This window comes from Carassius auratus, unplaced genomic scaffold (genome assembly GCF_003368295.1).
Source record: "Carassius auratus strain Wakin unplaced genomic scaffold, ASM336829v1 scaf_tig00018113, whole genome shotgun sequence".
Lineage (NCBI taxonomy): Eukaryota > Metazoa > Chordata > Actinopteri > Cypriniformes > Cyprinidae > Carassius > Carassius auratus.
This window is the reverse complement of record NW_020524851.1, coordinates 12,800-22,485: the sequence shown is the minus strand read 5'-3', so window position 1 is coordinate 22,485 and position 9,686 is coordinate 12,800. Positions and strand designations below refer to the sequence as shown.

Below are 9,686 nucleotides of genomic sequence, written 5' to 3'. Positions count from 1 at the left end.
AAATGCATTTTAATGGTATTATGCAGACACACCACCTCTTTCCCAGCCCCCATCCACTGACCCAACTATCCAGCCCTTTTTTTTCAAAAAGTTACTGAGCTGTGAAATGCAAAAACTCATAGCACAGAATATGCAAGCAGTGCAATTCATTATCTTGTCAAACTGGACTTCTCTGGGACGGACCGAGCTCAACATTTGCACTGCCTTCGCTTCAGATAGTTGTTGCCTTTAGCTAGTCTCTGGGGCTTCCGTGACCTTGCTCAGACGTGTTCCTGTGGGTTAGTTGTCTGCCCTCCAGCTGCCAGTGAGCACTGAGAAGTTCACCACATCTCAGATTCTATTTCTCAACCTTTTAGCAAATAAGCTAATTATATAAAATGTGAAAAAAGGTAAGTTTTAAAGTTTTGCTGGATTGTCAGGACGAACAGGTTTCATAGGTTCGGACCACAATGCTTAAATTAGTAGTCCTAGAAAAGGTTTGAGATAGGTGCAAAACAATCAAACCCTGCTTCTGAAATTAGAACAAAGTCATTTGGAATTACTGATGCTGATGGAAACTTTACAAACAAAACAGTTGAAATGAGGAGAAGAATACTGTAAGCACAGGTCTGCCAGACTTTGTAGACAAAGAGACAGAGAGGTGACCCATTTTCGCTGTGACCCACAAAAAGGCCTGCTTGTCAGAGGACGACACACCAACAAAGGCACCCACGTGGTGCACTAGCTGATGGAGGACAGATGGATGGATGCAGACAAACAGACTCAGCCCCCCAACCCGTCTCTTAGGTGATCCTTACTAATTGGGCAGGCTGCCTTGACTGCCTCTAATGGTGTTGTTTACTGCCTCTGCCTCATTCCCCAGGCCACTCCACCTGCTCTTCCAACCTCCAGTGTGGAGCTCAGAGAGTCGTACTGGGTGGCACTGCTTAGGGAGGTGGGTGAGAGCCAACAGGGGCTCTCTTGTTGCACAAACAGCCGCTCTTTGAATTAACTTCACTTGAGGGTCAATGGCGAAATAATCCCTCCCTTCTCTGCTCCAAGATAGGTTGGCGAGCTGTGATTACAGCGAGTCGCCCGCTCTGTCTTTTCCCTCTGTGTTCTTTTCTCTCTCTTCTGGGTCTCGTCTTGACAGTGAGAGAAAGTGTCTTTGTTTAAGTTGGGGGAGACGGTGCCAGCAGCTGGCGTCTCTTGTGGGGAATGGATGCAGTGCACATCAGGCCCGGGAGGACTTCATCACGTAGGACGGACAACCCCTCGTCATCCCTGAGCACATCACCTCCGTCACCCTCTACTCCATGGCCCCGACGCCCCATCCCTGTTCTCATCCTGAGCTCTGAAACTCAATTCACCCATATCGCATCCATTAAGGTCTGATTCATGCTCCGCTCGCAAGGGGCCAAGCACAGCTATCCATCTTGTCTCCCACTCAAAGAGTGCTGTTTACCTTGCACTGGCAGATCTAGGGCTACACTTTAAAACCATTCCAACCTGTAAAAGCATCAAACTTTAACTGTGATGTCACTCAAAGAAAAAAGAGATAGGATTTTTTTTTATTTTCATGCTCAATTTCTTGTCATAAATTCAACTTTTATTTTGTTTTGCCCATTTCCATGTGGTTGTTCCCCTCCTCTTCTAATGCAAGCCGATACGCTCTCTGCTATCTCTAGACTGTCTTTGCCACTGGCATACGATCACATCTGCAGGTTGTACAAGCTCACAACAGCTTGTTTTCTTTTAAGTCATAATTAGGCTGGTAAACTAATCTTAATTCTAATTGTCTCACTAATTCTTAAAACAGTAGAAGTAATATATATATATATATATATATATATATATATATATATATATATATATATATATATATATATATATATATATATGCAAAGAAGTTTAAAACAGTAGTGTAAACTTGTGATCCATCTGTTCATGACACCACAGGGAATTAATGCTGCATGCACACAAGAGCCATTGCTTGATTTGACCATGATGCTTTGAGTTAATTAACGCCAGAATTAGCTGATGAACCAGACCTGTCTGTCCTCCTGCATGACATATTACTGTTCTAATCATCAAGATGAGATCGCCAGATCTGCATTTTCCTTCTATACTCATGCCAATATGTCTGTATTTGCATTTGCTACCAGACAATATTTGTGTTGCTGTAGAAGTTCCAGTTGAATTGCCAGTGGAGGTAGATCTGTTTCAAGTTCACACACCAGCAATAAATAACCACTCGCTGCATTTCCCTGCAGTTGAGCACATGGAATTGTAATGAGCTGAAGACAGCCGGTGCATGCGTGCAGAGGCGTCCGTCGTCACGTTGATTACCAGATGTACTTCTTACCTCCAACCATAAATCTTTGCATTAAACTGCTGCGGTTTAATTTACAGATCTTCCAAACCCTGTTGCTATTATTGCTATATTTGGCTACTTAAGCAATTACTGCCCAAGAACACCAAGCAATTGATTTGCATTGATCATATAAAGACTGAATCACTTAAAAACATGACCCTGACAGATATGTCCCAATTTGCACATATGTGCATCACTTCCAAATCGTCCAGAAGGCTTAAGTGGGATGTCATAAAAATGTAAAACACTACAATTATTATTGATTATATCTATCCCTAAAAGAGTCAGCAAATTGTCATACAGATGCACACCAGCTCTCAGAGGCAGAGGGATGCATTCTCCTCACATCCACTCACGCGCGCACCCTCGCGGTGGAGGTAATACATAATAGATGACGATCGGGAACTGCTCTTGATATCGTCGGGCAGAAAAACACGAAGTAATCTGACAGATGCAAATGCATTATTTAATAACGAGTCGCTTATTGTTAGCCAAGCCTTTATTTTTTTCTGGACACATTACGTTCGCTTTAACAAAACGCCATTCAGTCAGTTCCAGTTAGAAGTAGCCTATAATGCACATTAATAATCTCGTGTATCATACTGTCATTGACATCTATTTTGCCTTGAGTGTACATCAAAGAAGTGTACTAAATATACATTTCACTCCTTAAAGCATATTACAAATGATTCTTCATACTACTAATCACTTTTCTTTCGGTTAATTAAAAAGACTGGGGTTCTAGCCATGCCTTAGCGTGAGAGAAGCAATACAGCATTTGCATCAGTAAAACCACTACGCGGAATAATTTGGACAAGGAAAACAGCGTGTTTGGGCATAAGCGCGCACTATGAAGTTGTGAATGTTTCCATTAGATGCATGAGCGCATTTACGGACGGCTTATTTGTGCGAACTAACAGTGCAAGTAGTTACGCGCAAACTCTCTCACCTGCTGCCAGTTCTCCTCCAGCGACGGCATCGCCGAGAAGTAGCCCGTGTCGTGCACCAGCTGAAGTTCCTGAAAAATACTGTAATTCGCCAACACGTCCATGTTGATGCTCACAAGAAAAGAAAAAGTCTTGATTTGATCCTCAGGTATAATCTGATTTCTTCTCAGCCCAATGTCAAATGCAAAACAATGCTTCAAATCCTCCGCGAAGTGTAGTATAAAGCTGGTAATTATACGCGCTGAGAAAAGGAAGTAAAATAAAAAATATATATATTTTTGTCACTTAATTGCAATCCCCACGAACTCTCAGATCCTCAGCCTGGGAGTGGGATGCAAACTCGGTGACATGAACTGTCCACCTATTTCCGCATTGCCTCTGTCTCTTTTGCTCTATAAATTCCAGGTAGCCTTTCTCTTTAATGCCGTGGATCACCAAGGCAAGTTGCTGGGCTCGCTGTCTCGCGAGCGAGAGGAAGCCAAGGGACTAAGGGGGCGTGGTTTGTTGTCAATCAATTCCGTGCGTGACCATATACGGTAAATAGGGTTGATGATCTCACTGGCGTCAAGTAAGGCGGTGCTTAAATGGCCAAAGAGGCGGAGTAAATTTGAATATTCTAGCGCGATTGGCTCTTGACAGGCAGTGAAAGGTGTGAGCTATTTTTAGAGAGCTATATAGCAGCGGCAGCGCTCTGGCGTCGCTCATACTGCCCGAGAGAACGCAACAAACAGAAGTAGAAGTTGCAGTTGTAATGTGAAGCAATTCTACGCTTGTATGAAGTCATATCAGTTGGAAATCACACATTACGGTAACATACACCACAGAGCTGCCGATTAAGTTAGAAACAGTAGTTCAGAAAATTAGAATGTCGTTGTGATGCAATAGTTTGGCACAGACAAATACCGAAAAAGTGCGGAGATCCTCTCAGATATTCCACAGGCACTAGGATTAGGTGCTTCACAGACAAGATCAGGGCGACTCTAAATATTTTAATTCTGAAATAAGAGGCTTAGGACATAGAAATAAGAGTTTGAGCTCTTCTGATGGCGCAAATTACCTCAAAGAACATCTGTAATTGCAACTCTTTCTGCAACGGATGACATTGATTTGCAGTACTGATCTGGTTATTGTTGTGTAAAGGGTAATTGAGTCATCAGGATGTTTTTCATCCCTGTGGGCAAGCCAGCAACACTTTTAAAAGCAGTTAATTCCTGAAATCCATATATCCGAAACTTAAAAAAAAAAAAAAAAACGCACAATATATCTGAATAATGACTTTTGCCCTTGGCAGTGCTGTATAACTGACCACTCATCTTACAAAACAATGTTTCCTTCACAGCTGTGCCAGTATTCTGTCTGCATGCTAATAAAAAAACTTTCAGTATTTAATAATCATATATAAAATATTCATTCATTTGATAAGTAGTCATGCAGTGAGTCCAATAATGTCCAAGTCAACCAGTCTTAAAATAATGACTGTAATGATTGCAATATTAGGCTATATTTTATTAATTGTGAAGTTTGGATAGACTTCTATTCATCTTAATTTGACAGCATGGAAATCATTTATCCAATTTTTCCTACTGAAGTCTCAGTTACACCTTTGTTTTTAAAAGACAAATCCTAGATCAACGATTATTGTAAAAACCAGGTCCCTGCCAAGCTGACTGAAGCAAGCCAAATTATTATTTTCTTAAAAATATAATAACTGATATGAACAAACACCTGACATTGGATTCTGTCAGAATAGAAGTGTGTAGGCTGCCACTTCACAAGTCAGATCTTTTTAGCTTTATAAACCATAGGCACAACTATACTTTCTGTATATAAACATGTATGCATCTCACTGAGAACTCACCTAATTTTCTTTCATTCGTGATCTATAAAGCAGATATTTTTAGTATATTGCACTGAAAAAAAGGAAAAGCAGTTTTACTGAATTTACTAAAACGATACACTTACAATCTACTTAATACATTTATGTTTAAGATGGAAACATAATTGTATTGTTTAAATTCTAAATGAAATTCAACATAATCATCAAAACATGATATAATCACTTTGCAAGAAAATGTTCAAATTGTTTCAGATTTCAAACAAATGGTGTTCATGTAAAATAATTTTTTCTGCTGTTTGATTTATTTAATTAAAATAGGCCCATGTCACACAATTACTTTGTATTTTCTTCTCAACTTAATTCCATTGTGTAGGCTATAATTAATCTAATTCAGGTTTGTGAAATACGTCGTTTGCGCGGGAACAACGCGTGCGAGAGCGTCTCCGCATGCGCTTTGAAATCCAGACCACACCAGGACCGTTGGTTTGGAAAGGACACATGAGGGCACTGACTGTCTTTTTTCAAAGCTCGTTAAAAGGTAAGAATTTCAGTATCTATTGTATGATATATTATACAAATGCATTAATTGTCAGATTAAATGCAACAATAATGTTTTAAGATAACCCCACACGCTTTTAAATCATGTCGATGGTATATTTCGTCGAATGTCGTTGCAGATTTTTTTTTTTGGTTGGGTAACGTTCAGGTTAATAAACCATGAATATTACTGGTAACATTAGTTTATCAAACTTCTACAATCCGATTAAACAATTTACAGATGGAAATCAAGTTCTCATCAGGTGAATAATAATAACATGGACTTTAGGATTTGTGTGGGGGAGGGGTTCGTAGCCGTTGTCATATCACTGCAATGAGCAAAAGCGCTCGCTCGATGCTCTGTCAGTGCATGTCTTTGATTTACCATCGAAAGTCGTGGACAGTAACGGAGTAGCTTTACATTTACTTAAGTACATTTTTCAAGTATCTGTACTTTACTGGAGTAGTTTTATTTTGAGTAACTTTAAAAATAAACTTTTAAATCGAATCGCGAATCGCACCAAACGATTCGTTTACGAATTAGAATGATCCGATTGCAGCTGTTCTGGAGTCGACCACTCACTGATTCAAATGAACCGTTAAGTGCGAGTCTACAGAAGTAAGAACCGGGAGCTCTTGTGAGCGCGTGTGCATCTTGATGTTGCTAAAAGTAAGTTGTTAATGTCGAAATTTAAGATAAATTGTTGTAACTGAAAATCATATTTAGGTCAAAATTGTCAGTTGTTTGGGAACTAAATCCGCTGTAAAGAGTGATCTGTTTAAGCCCACTCCAATGCTCGAGTGCAGACGATTCAGACACATCAATCAGCGTCTCTGTGCTTTAGGTAAAAAAATAAAAAAATAAACATTAACACAAATTAATAAAATAACTCATTAATTCAAATTCCCTGCTGCCGTAATATTAACAGTTTTATTAAAATGCTACCATGTCCTATGTGACGTCTGTTTTTATATTGTTTATCAGCAGTAACGTTATATTGTTTGGATTAACTAGACGAGTAGACTGACATGAATGTTTATTCATAACCGTACCGAAAATAAGTAAATATTGTTAGCTGATGCTAACTGTCTAGCTAACAAGCTTGCTGGTGCTAACTTGAGGTAATTTATATAAATAATGTCCAAATATTTTTATTCAACCACATATATATATATATATATATATATATATATATATATATATATATATATATATATATATATATATATATTAAATCTGGGGAGAAAAGAAAGGATGTGATGTTCAGAACATGGTAACTAACGTTACAGTAATTATCAAAGAGTAAAAGAGAAGCACCCCGTTTGGCCAGGGTTGTTTTTACACCACAGACAAGATTTGAGAAGGAAAAAATAATTATGAAAATATAATTATATTTTCCTTAAAATTTTCTTCCTAACTTCAGGCCTTATTATCATGTCATATATAACTGTGATGTTCTGTAAAACAACAAACTTTAAAATACTTTGTTCTTACTGGTGAAGATCAGATGGTCATCTCTGTTTTCTCTCAGGTACATCACAGTGTAAGCTTCACAGTTAACATCACTCTTGTCAACGTAGTCCATATGAACAAAAATATATCTTGACTCCATATAGTGGTTATTTTGGGAAAAATCCCAGGTATTTTGAGCAGTAGGATTCAAAAAAAAAAAAAAAGTGCTAATATAAAATTAAATTAATCTATATATCTTTATCTATTAATCTATCTATCTTTCAGTACTTTTTTACTTAAATACATAAAAAATTTAGTACTTTTGTACTTTCACTTGAGTAAAATTGAAAAAGGAGTACTTTTACTGGAGTAATATTTTACTATACGTATCTGTACTTTTACTCAAGGACTTGATTTGTGTACTTCGTCCACCACTGGTTAAACATACAGTATGTTTTTAGTGCAGGGACCTATTTTATCAAGTAAACGAATACTCGATAGCCCGGCCCTCGCCCATAACTCACAAAAATCTCTCAGGCAGGTTTTAAGATTACAATATTAGGATTTCACATCTAAATTAATAAAAATTTTGTTGGCTAACTAACATGGTTGTCACTTTGAGATGGATATCATAATTAATATAAATGACTGCTGCAATAAAGGTTATTTTATGGTATGCTATAAATTGTTTTTTAAAGTGAATGTTGGTTAATTTTTTAGTATTTACCATACATTTTGGAAAAAATTAAAAAGTCTTTTTTCCAAAAAGGTACATCTTAAAAGGGGGTAATATTATAAATAGCATTGTCTTTAATTTGGAAGCGTACAGTAAATTGTTACTTAAAATCATTAATTGTTGTTGTTATTCATGACTAATTTCTGCTTGTTCTCTCTTTACAGTGAAATTTGCTGTACATTTGGAATTCCAAAGCCTGTTCAGACAAATTACGAGCGAAGTCAGTCCCCAACAAAGGCAGTTAGCCTTGTAGAAGTCGGTGAATTAACTGATGAATACCCCTTGGCTGACTATTTGATTGGACATGTGCAGATGGTTACGTTAAAGAGATTTGTCTGCTGCAAAGGTAAGGAATAAATAAGTAAAAATAGCAGGTTAGCACACTATAATTTTTTTTGTTTGTTTGCATGTATTCACACTCTATTTTTTGTAATTGATGTTATTAGCATTACATTTCACATAATAAAATCAAGCTATTATCTTTATAATATTTTTCTAGACTACAACATATTTGCCATACACATACATTTTTAGGAACTTTTAGTGAATGAGACCCATTGTGTTCTTTTGTATAATTGTGACTTGAGTAATGTCTTAAACTAACCTTTCTTTTTCTGCTTTGGCTTATTTTTAAGGATGACATTGATGCAGCTTGTGAACTTGCCATCAGAGGACTGTCTATCTATCTTAATGAGGACTCTAAAGATCTCATTCAGGAGTATGCGGTGAGTAGTTAGAGCTTAACTGATGGAATCTGTACTATGTTCAACAAGCAAAATAATAATAATAATTTTATCCACTAGACATGTAGCATTAATTGTAATACATATTCATCTTTTTTTCTGTCTTTAGGACATGGAAGAAGATCTTTTACAGTGTGCCATTGAGAAGACTACCATGGGCATCTTCCTGATAAAGCACACTGCAGACAATGAAGCCCATGATGTAGGCATTGTGCTAGAGGGTGTAGCAGTGTTTCAGGACCTTGACAGTGTGGATTTTGGCAACTTCAATGTTTTTGGTCTAATTTATGCTCTTAACCTGCAGTACCCCACAAAGTTGCGTTTTACATATGAAATTTAGCAAAAACTCATCATGGACTTGGATGCAGGTGAACTCTCTATCAAGGCCCAATTTCAAATCTGAACTCCACCAGTGAGATGGACTGATTTTTGAATGACTACTGAGACTACAAACAATCAACCTCGGAAAATTTCAGCAGCCTTCATGCAAGACCACCGCAGAGGGTAAACCGTGATCTTGTTGTTTAGACTGTTCCCCTTTGCCTGCTCTGGTTTCTTTATCTTTTTTTTTTGTCTGAATTTGGCCCTTCTTTGGACTGGTTCAGAAGTTGATTGATTAGAGAGCTGAATCTATGACACATGGTTGAACTAGCATAAATAAGATACATTGTTTATAGTTTAGGTAAGGGTCAGATACTGTATTTTCACATTGTTTTGTAATGTCTATATATAATTATCTTTGAAACGAAAGAGTTTTTCTTGAAATAACAGTTCCAGGTAGGGCTGCACGATATTGGGAAAAAATGACATTGCGATATTTTATTTTTCTGCGATATATATTGCGATATGAAATCTAATCTATTTTTTTCTTACAAACAAAAATTGGGTGAGCACACTTACATTCTCATTTTAAATGATGTAAACATCAACACCATCGTGTCAATTGATTAATATTTGCTGGAGAGCAGCTGGCCCATACAGTTAATGAATAACGAATCAACTACGACAGCCTACATCGCACATCCTGCGATGTGACTATCGTGCAGCCCTAGTTCCAGGTACTGGTGTTCTTGGGTACAG

General features: G+C 37.5%; 1 long non-coding RNA gene across 1 annotated transcript; it reads left to right on the top strand.

Moving 5' to 3' along the window:
• Positions 1-5,222: 5,222 nt before the first annotated feature.
• LOC113075954 (uncharacterized) lies at positions 5,223-9,475 on the top strand. Its single transcript, XR_003281074.1, has 4 exons — positions 5,223-5,675; positions 8,028-8,209; positions 8,499-8,588; positions 8,716-9,475. It is a non-coding gene; the product is annotated as an uncharacterized LOC113075954 (long non-coding RNA).
• Positions 9,476-9,686: the final 211 nt, after the last annotated feature.